This window comes from Equus przewalskii, chromosome 9 (genome assembly GCF_037783145.1).
Source record: "Equus przewalskii isolate Varuska chromosome 9, EquPr2, whole genome shotgun sequence".
Taxonomy (NCBI): Eukaryota; Metazoa; Chordata; class Mammalia; order Perissodactyla; family Equidae; genus Equus; species Equus przewalskii.
In genome coordinates, this window is record NC_091839.1 from 65226191 (window position 1) to 65244018 (window position 17828).

The window sequence follows — 17828 nt, forward strand, 5'->3', positions numbered from 1 at the left end:
TTTTCTTAGAAAGCCCACAAAGGCAGAAAACACAAAAGAAAAATTGATGTTGGACTTCCTCAAAATTTAAAACTTTGTCTCTTCAAAAAATAAAAAGGCAAGTCATAAGATGAGAGAATATATCTGCAACATATAAATATATTGGCAAAGGACTTTAGAATAATAAGACAAAACTCTCAAAATATTTGAACAGAGAAAAGGAGATATACAAAAGGCATTAGGGCAACACAAATTAAAGCCACAACAAGATACCACTACATACATATTAGAAAGACTAAAATTAAAATTACTGGCAATACTACGCATTGGTGTATAGGCAGGGCAACTAGAACTCTCAGACCCTGCTGGTGGGAATGTAAAATAGTGCAACCACTTTGGAAAACTGTTTGGCAGTTTCTTAAAAAGTTAAACATTTGTCACAGCCATTCCACTCCTAGGTATTTACCCAAAAGAAATGAGAACACACGTCCACACAAAAGCATGTGAATGTTCATAACAGCTTTATTCAAATAGACAAAAACTGAGTGTATTAGCTTCCTAGGGCTGCTCTAACAAATTCCCACCAGCTGGGTGGCTTACAACAACAGGAATTGTTGTCTCTCACAGTTCAGGAGGCCAGAAGTCTTCAGTCAAGGTATCGACACGTTAGTTCCTTCCGGAGGGTCCAGGGGAGGGCGTGTCCCATGCCTCTCTGCCATCTTCTGGGGGTCGCTGGGCAATCCTTGGGATTCCCTTGATTAGGCCGTGTCACTCCAATCTCTGCCTCTATTACCACATGGTCTTCTTCCCTTTGTGTCTCTGTGTGTCTGTCCTCTTCTTATAAGGATCCCAGTGATTAGATTTAGGGCTCACCCTAATCCAGTATAACCTCATGTTAACCGATTATATCTGCAAAAATCCTATTTCCAAGTAAGGTTACGTTCTCAGGTACGAAAGGTTGGGATTTGAATGTATCTTTTTAGGGAACAAAATTTAACCCACTACATTAGGGGGAAAATGTACAACAAGAGGTGGATGAATAATAAGATGTGGTATATCCATACAGTGGAATTCCTACCTAGAGAAGAAAATAAAAGAGAAGGAACTATTGATACAAACATCATGGAGGAATCTCAAAATCATGATGCCAAGTGAAAACAGCTGGACCCAAGAAAGTGCATACTGTATGATTCTGTTTATATAAGATGCTAGAAAATGCAAAGATATAGTGCTAGAAATAAGATCAGTGATTGCCCTGGGCTGTCTGGTGAGCAGAGACAGCAAAGAATCATGAGGAGTCTTTTAGAGGTGAATGAAATGTTGACTATCCTGATTATGGTGATGATTTCATGGGTGTATACACTGTCAAAACACTTTAATATTTAATTTGTACATTTCATTAGAAATAAATTATACCTCAATTTAAAAAAAGAATTTGGGGGGCTGGCCCCATGGCCGAGTGGTTAAGTTCGCAGGCTCTGCTTCGGCGGCCCAGGGTTTCCACGGTTCGCATCCTGGGCACGAACATGGCACTGCTCGTCAGGACACATTGAGGCGGCGTCCCACATGCCACAACTGGAGGGACCCACAACTAAAATATACAACTATGTGCTGGGGGACTTGGGGAGAAAAAGCAAAAAAAAAAAAAAAGAAGAAGAAGAAGATTAGCAATAGTTGTTAGCTCAGGTGCCAATCTTTAAAAAAAAAAAAAAGAATTTGTGTTGCCTTTCAAATGAAGGATTTAAGCTCTAGCTATAGGTAATTTAGCTAAGGGGAAAAAAAGTAACTATAGATTTAACTAATCAGGAAACGGAGACAAAACACCAGCATTCTTTGATATGCTTCAGATTCAGAGCTTCAGCCCTAAAGATGCGAAGGAAATCAGAAGAGTCAGTGTAGATTATGAAAAACAGCAAGTCATCAGGATGCTAAATATGGCTGCTATCACCAAAATAACTCAAAAATATCTTTAGACACTGAAAATGCAAAAGATCTAGGTTCAAACTTTGTGATTTTGGAGAATGAATAAATGTCTACTACGTATGAATTTTATAGTCACAAAAGTTCAGTGTGTCGAAATGCAATTTTCTTATTTTTTCTTAACTGGAAATTACTTAGCTCTTAGGAAATTACTTAGTTAACTGGAATTAACTTAGCTCTTAAGCTCTGATTTCCATCAATGGTAGAAAGCTTAAACTAGCCAATGCAAAGCAAGCCAGTCTCTTCCAGTAAAAAATTCTGCCTCTTGAGTATCACCTTGGTACCCAGGTAGGAGCTATCGCTCATGGGTCTCCTCCGTCTATACTGCCTTCTGAGAGACAGTCTTCCTCAGCTTATCTGATCCCTGTTGTCACGTATTAGTGGCCACCATTGATGTTCCTGATCCCACCATGGCCTCTACGCATAAGGGTCTCATGCTCTGGGCCCCCCTCATTCATACAGATCTCTACTACAGCAAGCCTATTCACAGTCTTCTCTTTTCAGATGCTCCCACACACCCCACGCCTCCAGGATACAGAGGTCACTGAAGCTCCTCTCAGGCCTGTCCACCTAGAAACCTGCCTCACTCACTGATAATCCACTGCGCAGGGGATGTCACATGAGGATCTTCTCCCTGAGTCTTGCCATCTTTCAGACCACACCTTGGGAAGTCTGATAATGGCCCCATCTGTGTGAGGATTCCCCTCAACCTATCTAGAGTTCTCATTGCCCTTTCAACTCTCAGGGTTTCAGCCCAGGAAGGGGTGAGGATGCTGGTACTTCTCAAAGACATACTGCAAATTGGTTACATCTTCTCCAAATTTCCTCCTTGCCACGAGTTGGTCAAACTTTTAATTCCCTTTGGAGTCATAACTAGCTTTTAGTTCATGGTATGGTCTCCTCACAGACTATTACTTAGAGATAGACTCCATGTCTTCTTTATTCAGTATTCAGCACTTGATCTTTCAAGCCAAATTATTTAAATTTCCAATCCAATCCTAACATCCAAGTCATCAGGAAATCCTATTGTCTCTAAGACCTTCACAATATATCCAGAATCCTACTACTTCACACCAGCTCTTCCACTGCCACATTAGTCCAAGTCACTGTCACCTCTCACCTGGACAACTGTAATAGTCTCTGTCATAGACCAAATGTTTGTGTCCCACCAAAATTCATGTGTTGAAACCTAATCCCCAGTGTGATGGTATTAGGAGGTGGGGACTTTGGGAGGTGATTAAGTCATGAGGGCACAGCCCTCATGAATGGGATTAGTGCCCTCATAAAAGCGACCCCAGAGACCCCTCACCCCTTCCACCACATGAGGTCATAATGAAAAGACGGCCATCTGTGAAGCACGAAGCAGGTCCTCAGCAAACACTGAATCTGCCAACACCTTGATCTTGGACTTCCAGCCTCCAGAGCTGTGAGAAATAAATGTCTGTTGTTTATAAGCCACCAACCTATGGTATTCTGTTATAGCAGCTCAAATGGACTAAGTCTCCCTTCTGGTCTCCTTGCTTCTGCTCTTGCTCCCTCACAGTCTGTTCTCCACACAGAAGCTAGAGTAATCTGCCTAAAACACAAGTCAGATTCTGACACTCTGTTCAAAACTCACAGTTGCTTTTTATTTCACTCAGTAAAAGCTGAAGGCCTTACCATGGCCTCCAAGGCCCCACATGACCTGACCTCCATTAACTCTGACCTCCTCAACTCCAGCCACACTAGACTTCCTGATGCTCCTTGAGCATGCTAGGCATACACCTGTCTTGTGGCCTTTGCTCCGCCTGTTGTCTCTTCTAGAATGTTCTGCTCCCAAAAACCTCCTTGGATAACTCCCCCAAGATCTTCTCATCTTTGCTCAAGTCCCACTTTCTCCATGTTGCCTGCTCTGAACCCTCAGTTAATGCTGAAACCTGCCTCCCGACAACATCGCCCATCTCCATTTTCTTTTCAACATAAGGTTTATCACCTGCTGTCTCAGGTAGGTTCCTTGGGCTGCAGGTTCTGAGATGTTGATTAGCAAGCAGGATGCTCATTAGGGAATACCTGGGACCTGTGAAAGTGAGGGCAGGGAAGCAGGGTTGGGCAGAGAGAGAGGGCAAAGCTGAAGTGTAATGCCATCCCAATGAAGGCCTCAGGTGATGTCGCTGAGAGTTCTGGAGCTGTGACATTCTGCGCTGAGGTCAGTGGGTTGACAACCAAAGTCTGACTTCTATCAGCTGCTGAGAGAAATATTCCTTCCTCTCAGAAAAGGGATTCAGGCAGAACTTTACAGCATCCACTACACCTCTGAATAGTTTACTTATATACTCTGTTTATTGTCTTCCTCTCTCTGTTAAAATATAAGCTCCCTGAGAGCAGTCTTTTGTTTACTGATATTGACAGTGCCTAGCACATAGTAGGTACTCAAGAAATATTTTTAAATATAAAATATTTATATAGCTTTATCAAGGACCCAACTGACTCTTCTACTTGAAAGATGTATCTTTTAAGGATGTTGTCTCTGGTACAAGTTTAGAAAGTCTACTTAATCATTCAAAAGCCACGACTTTGGCTCTTTGTCACCTCCAAGGATTCCTTTCCTGGGACCAACCAGGCTTAATCTTTATCTATTTTTAGTGGTAGAAGGACTGCAGAATTTTTTTAAAAAAAAGAAAAAGACATTTCCAAAAAGGCAAAGCAAACATCATTTCAAAATAATATGCCCCCAAAAAAGGAGAAAAAAATAAGAATGCAATTGTGTGGACAAACGTACGCCACTACCACATCTTAATATTTAAGGTATTATTTACCCCTCACCAAAGCCATTATTAAATAAATGATGTAATGGAAGGTATTTAAATAAATAAAAGAAGTATGGAACAACGCTACTTTTGGAGGTTCTCAAAGCATATTATATTCCAAAGTTTCTGAAAGGTCTTGTAGCAAAGAAACTTCACGAGACTTATTCAATCTCTTTGACTCAGTTTACTGACTTTCCTGTCCATAGAATCTCTTAGAATTTAATGTTCCGAGGAACACACGTTGAAAAGTGATATCTTGGACAATTAGCTCTGAAACCACACAACTGAAAAGCTAAAAGAAATAAAATCCAGTATATAAAACACCACTTAGCTCATTTTGCCAGTGATATTTGCCTCCTTTTCTCCTTTTCTCTCTTACTATCACATAGGACATCTTTATAACATTATTTCTCTCAATATCATATTAAATATGCCTAAATAAATGGAGAAATATGAGCTCTAAAGTCTACTTATATGCTGTTGGTTGTTATTTAACCTTGCAAGAACCAATGATCATTATTAAATATAGGTTGGAATCTATTAATGAAGGTTACCAAGATCAGCCAAGGACAGTGGCTGTTTCATCATGATTAGCGTGGCAGACACTGTTGCCTACCCCGTGGGCTTTCCTGCTTTCTTCTTTGCTAATAGAACCCTGATTCTACTATTGAGGCTATTTGCCCAGTTGGATACTCACGTACCTCATCTTTCATACAGCCAGGAGCAGGGGCCACATGACACAGACCTTTAAAGTCTACAGGGACTTTCAGGGAAATCTTTTGCTTTTCTAATATCTGGGGACAGAACTCCTAAAGTTTACATCCTCCCTTCCTTCTTCTTGTCTTTAATATGACAGTCTGTCTGGTGCCACTGGTGATATGTAGGAAGACAAATGGCAACGTGCTAAGGATAGCCAAATGGAAAGATAGGAAAGAGTTTGCCTCTCTAACGACATCACTGACAAGATGAATGTACACTTACAATATCTACTTCAAGAATTCTTCAGACCACAGCAAAAAATCTCTATCAGGTATTATGTTATTTGCATCCAAACATGGTCCTGAGCAATACAATGTAAAGTTTCCACCATCAAGAAGGAAAAATTCAGGAAAAAAAAGAGAAATGTATGCAACTAAATAGAATAAAGAAAAATTTATCATAAATTTCTTTAATTTCTGCCTATAGTTGAAGTAGCCCAATAGATGTGACTTAAGAAAATCTGTACACTTGGAGCCAGATTCCAACATAGCTACTCCATACAATATAAACTGGTGCTCAGTGATACACACATATAACATAAGGCCCATGTGTAATGTATGGCCTCACTGTCCCTCGTTTTGCAGGGGCATATATGCAATATTCTCCTTGTGTCTTTCCTGAAATGTTAACCTTCTAGTTTTAAGTTCGAAGACAAATACTATCACATATTGGAGATTCCCAAAAATCACTCCTGGAAAAAGCTCTAAATAGCATAAACAAAGGCTATCCAGTTCGACAGCATAACAATGCTTCAAAATAGTTTCCTTTCTAGGTACAACCATGTGTATATCATGAAAGCAAAATAAAAAATTGACTTTGACCTAAAAGAATGAACATTCTTCCATAGCAAAGGCTCAGTGAAAGGCAGTGAAGAAATCTGGGTCCAGGCCACCCAGACGGGACACAAATTACAGGACACAGATTTGCTCAAACAAATGCACATCTGAATCCAATCCAATATTTTATTCCGTGTATTCTGGATTCCATTTCTGCCTTGCTTTTCGGCATCTCGCATTCGCTCTATTCCCATCAGGTTTCTTAACAATGAATTTCCAATGTATCATAGATCTTTGGGGATTTAAATCACTTGGTCATAATTATAGTTTTCTGGGATCAAAGGACATGTTAGAAATGGCTGAAAGGCCTGACAGCATCACAGTCCAACTACAGAGGGACTGAAATGTCTTCCTGAGTCTCTGACACCTCTCTCTGGAGATCTGGGTACCTGGCAGTCAAGGACCCCTGGCTGACATTCAGGGGCTCGATCAGAAGCAGGGTCATGTCTATACAACACTGATTGGATTTGCCCATCTTTATTCTGTGGCCATGGTCCACAAAGCCTTCTCCAAATTGCAGCTGGACACTTTAAACAAAATTATTTTATATTATTGAGATTATATCTCTTTAACAGTGTTGCCTACACTAGGTTGAAGTCGATTTACCCCAATCTCTCAGGACTCTCCTATGGGCCCTTGATCCAAACAGGCTGCTTAATTTCAATTAAAAAACAACAACATGAGGCTGACTAACAGAGTCACAGTCTACACGTACACAAAGAAATAATAGATTTACATGAAGATTTACTTGCTCTAAGTCCCATTTTACTTTTATGAGTAAAAACCTAAGTTTTCTGGAGACGCTGGAAGCTCAGATTTCACAATCCTGTCTTTTCCCATTAGTTCCACTTCCCAGGCGGGTGGGTTGTGTCAACTACTAAAATGGACTATTCAAGTCCTTCCCCCAGCGTCAATATTTTTCAAGATGAATGTTGCAGTTATATCAATTGTGTTTTATTTAACCACGTAATGACTTTTACCATAGCTGGGTTTTCCGAGAGTGTGAGAATGGCGGAAATGACTTTACAGAATATAGAAACGCTCACATTAGTTTATTGATCCTCACAGTAATAACGTATTGTCATCTTCATGCTGTTACACAGACTAATCAAATTTGCCAACTTAATATCAATAATAATAATAATTTTGGCTTCAAATATTTATCTCCTTGTTTAAAATATTTTTACATTGTGTGAGGAAGAAAACTTGCTTTAGTAATAATCCTGTCATTAAAAGAGACTCTGAAACGCAAATCACAATCTTTCCCAAAAGTATTTTGAGAGAATGTTTAGTATTTTATTTTAATGGCTTGACTGCACTGGAAATTTTAAGGACAGGGTTCCTTTATGTTCAGCAAAGAAGAATGGGCAGTGCACTGCTCTCCTGACATCTAGAGCAACTGGCCTGGACAACTCATGGATTAACCAGTTAAGCTTGCAGTTGCTGCTATGCCTGTTTTGTTTTTTTTTTCAGACCCAGGAAGTACTGACATCATTGTGGAAGTATAGAATTTAATTTCACCAGTAAATCAAATTGGGCTCAAGCTGTTAGTAACACTGTCACATTTACAGAGTCAGGCAGAGACTAAATGACTCAATGGACTGATAACAAGATAATAAAGCTTTTCACTTCCAAGTCCCTGGTTTTAATGAGGCTGGCCAGGCCCAGCACAGAAGAGACCAAAGCTGCTCGCATTGCCGGCAAAGACCCTGCAGGCCCAGTGCCAGGGATCATTCTCAGAATCAGCCTGATAAGAATCTACATGGGCAGAACCATGAAGGCAGCAAGGCCAAGTGTTGGGTTTTCATAAACAAATAAAGGGCAAAAGAGCTGGGTGTGGCCAATAGAGATGGCCAAAGAGCCAAGAGGTAGAGGTTTTGAAAGAAAAAGAACCTTTAAAATGGCTACCCCTTTGGCATGGCAGAAGGGATGGGCCACACTGCAAAGCCCTATTTTGTTTCTTCCTCAACACCAAGAGTTGGTGACAAATGTCTAGACAGAGGTATTATCAGGTTTGATGGTTAATTTTATGTGTCAACTTGGGTAGGCCATAGTACTCGGATGTTTGGTCAAATGTTATTCTGGATGTTGCTATAAAGGTATTTTTTAGACGAGGATAACATTTAACTCAGTAGACTTTGAGACTTTGAATAAAGCAGATTATCCTCCATAACGTAGGTGGGCCTCATCCAATCAGTTGAAAGCCTTAATAGAAGAAGACTGATCTCTTTCAGAAGAAGCAGGAATTCTGTCTGCAGACAGCCTTTGGACCACAAGATCAACTCTCCTCTAGCTCTCCAGCCTGATGGCCTACCCTACTGATTTTGGACTTGCCAGCTTTCACTATCACATGAAATCAATTCCCTAAAATAAATCTCTCTTAAAATAAATCTCTTAAAACAAGTCTCTCCTCTCTCTTTCTTTCTCTCTGTCTCTGTCTCTGTCTCTCTCTCTCTCTGTCTATATATAAACATATGTCTATATATACACACATATATATAATTCTGTTTCTCTGGAGAACTCTAACAATACATCAGGATATAGATATTTAGATCACATGTTAATCCTGTGTCCTTTTCTTTGCTTGCACAGACCCAACCTCACTTTCATAGAAAACATAGGACTATTAAAGATCTTTGAGATGAGAGAACATATGACAAGAGTCATGCTTCAGTAAACTAACTCAGACAGCAATATGGAAGATGGACTGGAAAAAGATAGATTGGAAGAGTTAGAACAATAATGCCTATAGATTGTGTTGTCCAATATGGTAGCCACTAGCCACATATGGCTATTTAAATTAAATTTTATAGGGGCCGGCCCGGTGGTGCAGTGGTTAAGTGCACACGTTCTACTTTAGTGGCCCGGGGTTCGCCTGTTCGGATCCCGGGTGCGGACATGGCACTGCTTGGCAAGCCATGCTGTGGCAGGTGTCCCATATATAAAGTAGAGGAAGATGGGCACGGATGTTAGCTCAGGGCCAGTCTTTCTCAGAAAAAAGAGAAGGATTGGTGGATGTTAGCTTGGGGCTAATCTTCCTCGGGGGAAAAAAAAAATTATATTACATAAAAATAAACATTCAGTTCCTTAGTTGTAATAGCCGACATTTCAAGTGTTCAGTAGCCACACAGAGCTAGTAGCTACCATATTGGAAGGCACAGATTACAGAACATTTCTATCATTGCAGAAAGTTCTATTCGAGAGGCATAGCGAGATGAGGAGGGCCTCCACTCTGACTATGACAGTGGAAAGGGAGAAACAAGAAAAAGTAATCTTTATTTAGTGCTCAAGATGTGGTCAGTAATGTACTGTTTGCTTTACATTTCTCATCTCAGGTCATCATAAACTGTTCTCAATAGTACACAGTGTTATACACATGTCCACAGATGAGGAAACTGAGTTTCAGCAAAGTTTCTTATCAAGGACAACAGCCAGACAGTGGTGGAGGTGAGATATAAATACAGGCCATTTGAACTCTAAAACCTCCCATGGACATAGTCTACTGTTCCCACCACACCTGGGAAGAGAACGTTTTAAAAATAATAATAATAGGATGTTACAGCAAACTTCCAATCAGAATCCTAAAGCCGTTACACTCCATTGAAGGACTTTCTCTCTAGCATCCACCTTTCTGCCTCCCTAAACCTACGGCAGGAAGAGCAGTCCACAAGTCTCCTAACATCTGGAATTCTGAAAGCTCCCTCTTTGACTACAATTTGCTGTCCTTCCATTTCTTCTTTCTCCTAAACCTGCTGTATTGCTGTCTTAGTCCCTTTGGGCTGCTGTAACAAAATATCACAGACTGGGTGGTTTTCAAGCAATAGAAGTTTATTTCTCACAGTTCTGGAGGCTGGAAAGTCCAAGATCAAGGTGCCAGCATGGTCACATTCCAGTGAGAGTTCTCTTCCTGGTTCATACCTGGTGCCGTCCCGCTGTGTCCTCACATGGTGGAAGGGGCTAGGGATCTCTCTGGAGCCTCTTTTTTTTTTCTGCTTTATCTACCCAAATCCCCCTGATACATAGTTGTATATCTTAGTTGCACGTCCTTCTAGTTGTTGCATGTGGAATGCCACCTCAACATGGCCTGACGAGTGGTGCCATGTCTGCGCCCAGGATCCGAACCAGCGAAACCCTGGGCTGCCACAGCGGAGCGCGCAGACTTAACCACTCAGCCACAGGGCCAGCCCCATGGAGCCTCTTTAATAAGGCACTAATCTCATTCATGAAGGCTCCTCTCAAGACTTAAGCACCTCCCCAAAGGCTTCACCTCTTAATGCCATGATCTATGTGGGTGAGGATTTCAAAGTATGAATTTGGGGAGGACACAAACATTTAGACCATAGCAATTGGTTAGATCAGGCTGCTACAAGAACTCCCCAAAATTCAGTGGTTTAAAGCAATTTAGTTCTATGTAGCTAGTCCACATGGCTAACTACGATAACTATGTGTTACCATTCTGTTACAAGACAAGGAGCTTGCACCAGAATGCAAAGAACAAAAGTCTCACTAAGAAAAAAGAAAATTAGCTGAACTAACTAGTGCCTTTAGTGATACAATTGATCTACATTCTGGTGCAAGCTCCTCATGCTGTCTCAGAACAGAGACAAACTGGTTTTGGACCAGCGCTGGCCCGCAGACTGTGAAAAGCATTGGCTTGCGGATCTGTGACTTTTCCGTTATTCTTCCAAAGCCATGATCCTATGGTCACCACCAATGCTCTCCATAGATCAGAGTCCACTGCTGTAGAATGTCTCAAATTCTCTCTGTTTTGCCCTCCAAGCTCATGAATTATTTATCCATCCTTATAGAGCTTCTCTTTCTTTTGAAGTAAGAGGTACGCTGCTCCTTTCCAATGTTTCTCGCTCTTGAGACCACATCTACCTCCCAGTAAGTCTTTCAGTAACTTGACTTATAAATTATTCCCTTTTTTGCTTCAATATCATGTCTCTAACTTCTCTGCTGGCTATTTTCTTTGAATCGACACCCATACTCAAGTTTCCTTCATCCAAAAAAATACTTATTTCAACTACACCTGAGCCAAAAGTTTACACTATAACTCTTCCTTCCCAACCACTTGCTAACTTCCTATTCAAACTCTATTCACTACTCCACTGAAAATGCTCTTAGTAACAATCAGGATAATTAACATTTTTAAATGCCTATTATGGGCCAGAATCACAGTGCTAATCATTCATTTGTTTTTAATTACACCTCATGAACAGATATCACTAACATCATTTGTAAAAGAAAATTCAAGCTCAAAGACATTAAGTAACTTCAAGATGGCACAAGTTGCTGAGTTTGAAGCCGAGTCTATGTGACTTCTTTCTACCTCCAGTTCTACTTGTTTCTCATTGGTACTTTCTGATATTCCTTGACTTCAGAGTCCCTCTTCCTCTGTTTGTTCACTCTTTGGCAGGGTCCCGTTTACCCACTAAGGGAGCCTGCTGTCTACCCTTTCTCTGTTGGTGTCCCATTGTTATTGCCTTGACGGCAGATCCAACAGAACAGCTTCAGGGACTCTGTTCCTAAGTCGCCGCACTGAATGGGCTGCGGGTGAGGCATAGGTAGATGGCCAACTCTCTCCCAGAAAAACTTTCTAAAGGCGGGAAGACTGCCTGTTCCTGAGGTGGCACCCTTCTGTCCAGCGAGGCTCTAAGCCGTGCAACGAATCCCAGAAAGAAAGCAAGGGATGCAGAGGTGGATATGTGGGGAGACCTTCCACACCCTGCAAGGAATGCAGAGAGGAAAACCAAGACCATTCCCAAGAAGAGAAATAAAACCAGAAGAAGAGAAAGGCAACTCTAAATACTATCCTAAGAATTTAGTTTTATAAAGAGAGCATGTGGCCCTCTAACCACACTTAGTAGGAAGCTGGCTCACTCCCCAGAACAGGCTGTTGGGTATGACAGTAGCTCCAGCACTGTGTGAAGAATGTTTTTCTCATGCACAGCTGCAGCATACCAAGCTTCCAAGCTTTCTCTCAGGCTATCATATGAGACAGTCTAATTCTCATGAATGTTCTCAATTCTGAAGAATATCTGGTTATTCCTCCCTGAGAACATGTTTACCTTTTAACAGGTGCCTCCCATACCCAAAGAAATAATTACAGTGAAACCCTCAGACGTCTTTACTGACCAGTGACAGGATGTTGGAGGACATCAGCTCAAGCTGGATAGGCAGTTGTCTTCTTCCCTCAGAGATAAGGCCTGGTTAAGGGTGTGACCCAAGCGTTCCCTGATTCCACATTGGATCCATCATCCATGAACTTATGTGCACTTCCTTGGTGCCATTTGCATTTCCACATTCCTCTCAGTATCCGAAGTCTAACTGGCCCATGCCCTGGGAGGAGAAAGCTGAGATGCCATCACTGCAGCAATTTGGCCGCTCCCATGGAAGCCATTACACTCCTGATCCAGAGCTTTGCGGCACCCATTTCCCCCACTTATGTGAAGAGGCTGTCAAAAAGCTTCTCTTAGCAAGGCAGTGTTCGGTTACCAACAGCTGGTAGCTTTTCTCTGCAGCCAGGTTCTGGGCTGATGGGCAATTATGGGTTAAATGTGTGGCGTTGCCTATGGGTGGCTGCCCTGTAACCCGGGCCTCCTGGAGACACAATGCCTTTAACTAGAGGATGGCTCTCGTGGTGGGAATTAGAGAACCTGGCAAGACGGCAGGGAGAGATATTTCAGGACAGGCAGGCTTTCCAGCACCCAAAATAACAACCAGTAGGAGGCTGCCTGTGGCCCCCACAGAAGGTCAAGCCAAGCCCTGCTCTGTCAGCACGAGCCCTTTGAATCATCTCAACACTTTCCATTTAGCCAAGCTCTTCCCTTCCCCCAGCGACCCCGTCCTTCCCAGGCTTCAGAGCTATCTTTGCAAAGGAGAGGCAAACAGGGATCACTTCTCTTGTTATTTAGATTTGATAGAGACTGTAAAGCGGGTAAGCCCCAAGCAACTGGAGAATCAGTGCCCTCCTCTGAGCCACAAAACCACAGAAGCTCAACACTGGCGCAGCCTTGGAGATCTGGCTGGAACTCACATTGCCAAGATTGCTCCCACAAATCCCAGTTATCCCAGGGAGACCTAATCTGTTCCTGAACCAATGCTCCTTTTCCCTCAAAATGAGAGACGTAAGTATGACAATCACCCACCCACATGATTCATCCTGTACCGCTCACTTTCCATTCCTCCTCGAGGCTCGAGGCTCGAAGGCACAGCGAGTTAAGCTAAAGATTCCCTGGATTCCCCACGACATAGCAGCCGTGCTTCCGAGAGGTGCTGCAGCTTGTTATGAGAGATGCCGTGCGTGGTTCCTGGAGGGTATATTTTCATTTAGTCTGGATGTTTGGCACACTTAGACCATAAACAGAAGCCCAAGGTAGAAATAGATGGTGTGACTGGTTTACTCAGAGAGTGTTGAAAATGTTTAATCAATTAATGGTGATGATAAAGTGTCTCATTGGAAGATAAAATGACAATTCCCCAAGCTGCTGTATATTCGTGTCCAGCATAACAGCCTACAGGCATTTAGGGTGACTGGACAAACACGAGAGCTATGTAAATTATGAGAGTCCCCTTTTATGTTTACATTTGTGCATATTTCCGGCTATTTTTGCAGATAGGCAGATTAGCAGCCTTCTGATAATTTGATCTCTCTGACAGAAGTGAAAAATCATTCACTCATCCCAGAAACACGCTCTCCATTCCCATCAGTGTATGGATGTAATAAGCTGTCTGGGTGTTATGTGCAGACAGCAGCCACACATATGACCAAGCATGGGGATTTCTAGGGCAAAATCAATCCAAAAAGGGAAAAAAATAAGCAGTCAAAGCATAAGTAGCATCTGGTGAAATAAAATTTCAAATATTTCATTCAAATAATTTAAGACCACAAGAGTTTGTGACATGACCATAAAAGAATGTTGCAGTATTTACTCATTCATTCATCATCCAACTACATTTACCAGCATAGAAGCTCCCTAAGAGCAGGGATCTTATCTGTTTTTATTTGCTGCTGTCTTCCGAGCTATCTACTATATAGGAACAGCTCAAAAAATATTTGTTGAATTGAACGAATGAGTCTATTCATCATTCAGCAAACTTTAACAAATAATGTGGTACACAGGCTCTTCCATTCTTCTTGATTCTTCTGTTCCCTGATTATCGTGCAATTTCATTTCTGCAAGATTTTCCTTTTGGAGGGGTTTGTAGTCTTGGCTTCCTCCCCACACCAAGGTTGGTCTTCGAAAAAAAATTCAAAGTTTTTTTTGTTTTTTGAGGAAGAGGAGCCTGAGCTAACATCCACCGCCAATCCTCCTCGTTTTGCTGAGGAAGATTGGCCCTGAGCTAACATCTGTGCCCATCTTCCTCTATTTTATATGTGGAATGCCTGCTACAGCATGGCTTGATAAGTGATGCCATTAAATCAGTGCTCAAGATCCGAACTGGCAAACCCCAGGCCACCAAGGCCGAATGTGCAAACTTAACCACTGTGCCACCAGGCCAGCCCCCCAAAATTCAAACTTTTTAATATAAAAAAAAGAAAAATAGTAAGAACTTAAGCCCCTCTTAAATAAGTTGAACTATCAACATACCATATAAGAAAATTAAAAATCAATCTTTGCATTAATCATACATTTTACAGGAAGCAAATGATCTATATTTATTTGGAAGAACCACGTCCTTTTCCCTCTATAGTTTTCATGAGTGTTTACATTTCATTAAACATATAAAATATATGTGCAGATCTTTAAAATAAAATAGGATATTCTTAAAAATTGTCATTTTAGAAACAATCAAATGTTAATCAGCTACATCAGCTAATACAAATAAGCTAATCAACTAATACAAATGGCTAGTTGCTTTAATTTGCCATTTTGAAACTATTTTAGGATAATAACGAGATACTACTATACACCTATTAGAATGGCTATCGTACAAAAAAACTGACAACACCAAATGCTGACAAGAGTGTGAAGCAACAGGAACTCTCATTCAGTGCTGTTGGGGATGCAAAGTAATACAGCCATTTTGGAAGACAGTTTGGTAGTTTCTCACAAAGCTAACCACGACTTACCATGCAATTCAGCAATTGTACCCCTGGATATTTCCCTAATTCATTTGAAAACTTACGTTCTTACAAAATCTTGCACACAGACACTTATAATAGCTTTATTCATAATCTCCAAGAACTAGAGGCAACCAAGTTGTCTTTCAATGGGTGAATGGATAAACAAACTATGGTACATGAATGCGATGAAACATGGTGGCTGTTAGTGCTGCCCCGTCGATTCTGACTCCTAGTGACCTTGCGTACAGCAGAGTGGAACCATGCCTGGTCTTTTTGTGCCATCCGGCACTATACCAGACAATTCTCCACTACTATTTATAGGGTTTTCACTGCCAATTTTTTTTGAAAGTGGGTGGCCATGTCTTTCTTCCTATTCTGTCTTAGTCTGGAAGCTCTGTTGAAACCCGTCCACCATGGGTGACCCTGCTGGTATTTGAAATACCAGTGGCATAGCTTCCGGCATCACAGCAACACACAGCAGCCACAGTATAACAATTGACAGATGGGTAAGTGGTTCCCTGACCAGGAAACAAACCCGAGATGCAGCTGCGAGAACGCCAAATCTTAACCACTAGTCCACCAGGGCTCGCTAATGGAACAACATTTGATATTAAAAAGAAATTAGCTATCAACCCACAAAAAGACATACAGGATCCTTAAAGGCATGTTGCTAAGTTGAAAGAAGCCTGTCTGAAAGTCTACATACTGTATCATTCCAACTATATGACATACTGAAAAAGGCAAAGTAAAAAGATCAGTGGTAGCCAGAGGCTTCTCAGAGGAAGAGTTGATTGTGAGAAGCACAGCTGACTTTTAGGGCAGAGAAACTATTCTATATGATGTGTAATTATGGATACATGACAGTATGCATTTGTTAAAACCCATAAAACTTTACAGCACTGAGTGAAAATTTTATGCAAATTTTTAGAAATTATTTAAAGATTGAGGGGAATCATGCAATGGATTGCAGAATGTGACAAAACAATCTACTACAAATGTACAAAACAATCTCACTGAAGTTGGGGGTGAGGGGGAGAGATGCTACCTTCAGTAGCTTAGAAATGAGTGGAGTCTGTAAAACTGAAGGCAAAGGGAACAGCCAAGAAGCAGTATACTCCAAATGATAAAGTGGATTCCCATGAAAATCCAATTTAACAATTCTGATACTACTAGATATGTATATTAGAATCAAACAAATAAATGGATGGCAAAAAGATGAGAGTCAAGATTTCTTACTCTTGGACTGGTAATTTACAGATTAGCAAAGGTAGGAGGCTAGAATGATCCATTTTGTAGTGGATTAGAAGCAGACATCAGTCTTAACCCATGTTTAATTTAATATAGATATAGATGGTTACATATAGAAATATTTATAGATATGTACATATATACAGGTTTGCATATACACATATATTTCCTTGCTCTGTCAGCTGAGAATGCCTAGAAGTAAGGACAACTTTCTAGCAAAGAGCACAATTACTTCCCAGATCCTGGTGCCTAATACCATTTTCCAATAAAAGGAAACAGGGCTTCTTTGAGAAATGACTGATGCTGAGACTGGAACATAAAATATACAAGATAAACCTAGAGCATCTTATAATGCCAGGAAGTAAGAAAGTTCTCAAAAATTTTAAAACTTAATTATAAAATTATAAACCTACATTGATGGGAGTATGTTAAAAGAGCACAAGAGACTACTAAAAGAACTCCAAGCAGCCAAGCTCCAAATGAACAAAGGTGAAAAAGTTTGAGCAACAAAATAAATAAAGTAGTATTTTATTATAAGTCAAACTATAAAATAAATATCCATGAGTCCATACTGATATAAATGATGAATGAATGGGAAGAGATAAATCTCCCATGAAGAATAATTCCAAACAATATATGTAGATACTCTCAGAAGGGGAGCATAACTCCCCACTCCTTAAGTATGGGCTCCACAAAGTGACTTTCTCCCAAAAAATACAGTATGGAAAGGCAGGAAAAAGAGTAACTTTATAGTGAAGAAACCTGACAAACTCTACCTCAGCTAGATAGTCAAGGTCAACATCAACTGCGATAAATTACGTTGGCAGTCTACACACTTGTTGGATGTGATGAGAATACTACTTTACCTCTGTGGTCCTGCACCCAAAAACCTCTAACTTCAGTCTAATCATGAGAAAAACATCAAACAAATTCCAATATGGGGGCATTCTACACATTACCTGACCAGTACCCCTCAAAATTGTCAAGGTCATTAAAAACAAGGGAAATCTGAGATATCGTCACAGCCAAGAGAAGCCTTAGGAGACATAACTACTAAGGTAACGTAGTATCCTGGATGAGATTCTGAAACAGAAAAAGGGCATTAGGGAAAAATTTAGAAAATCCAGATAAATTATGGTCTTTGGTTAACAATAATATGTCAATACTGGT

The 17828-nt window shown here is 40.8% G+C and overlaps 1 long non-coding RNA gene across 2 annotated transcripts; it reads right to left on the reverse strand.

Moving 5' to 3' along the window:
• Positions 1-483: 483 nt before the first annotated feature.
• On the reverse strand, positions 484-13009 carry LOC139073386 (uncharacterized). 2 transcript variants are annotated; one of them, XR_011522044.1, is made up of 3 exons: positions 12479-12792; positions 1396-1842; positions 484-1057 (listed from the first exon to the last, which is right to left on the reverse strand). It is a non-coding gene; the product is annotated as an uncharacterized lncRNA (long non-coding RNA). The 2 variants fall into 2 exon arrangements; XR_011522045.1 differs by lacking the exon at positions 1396-1842 and having other exon boundaries at positions 12479-13009.
• Between the last annotated feature and the right edge of the window lie 4819 nt (positions 13010-17828).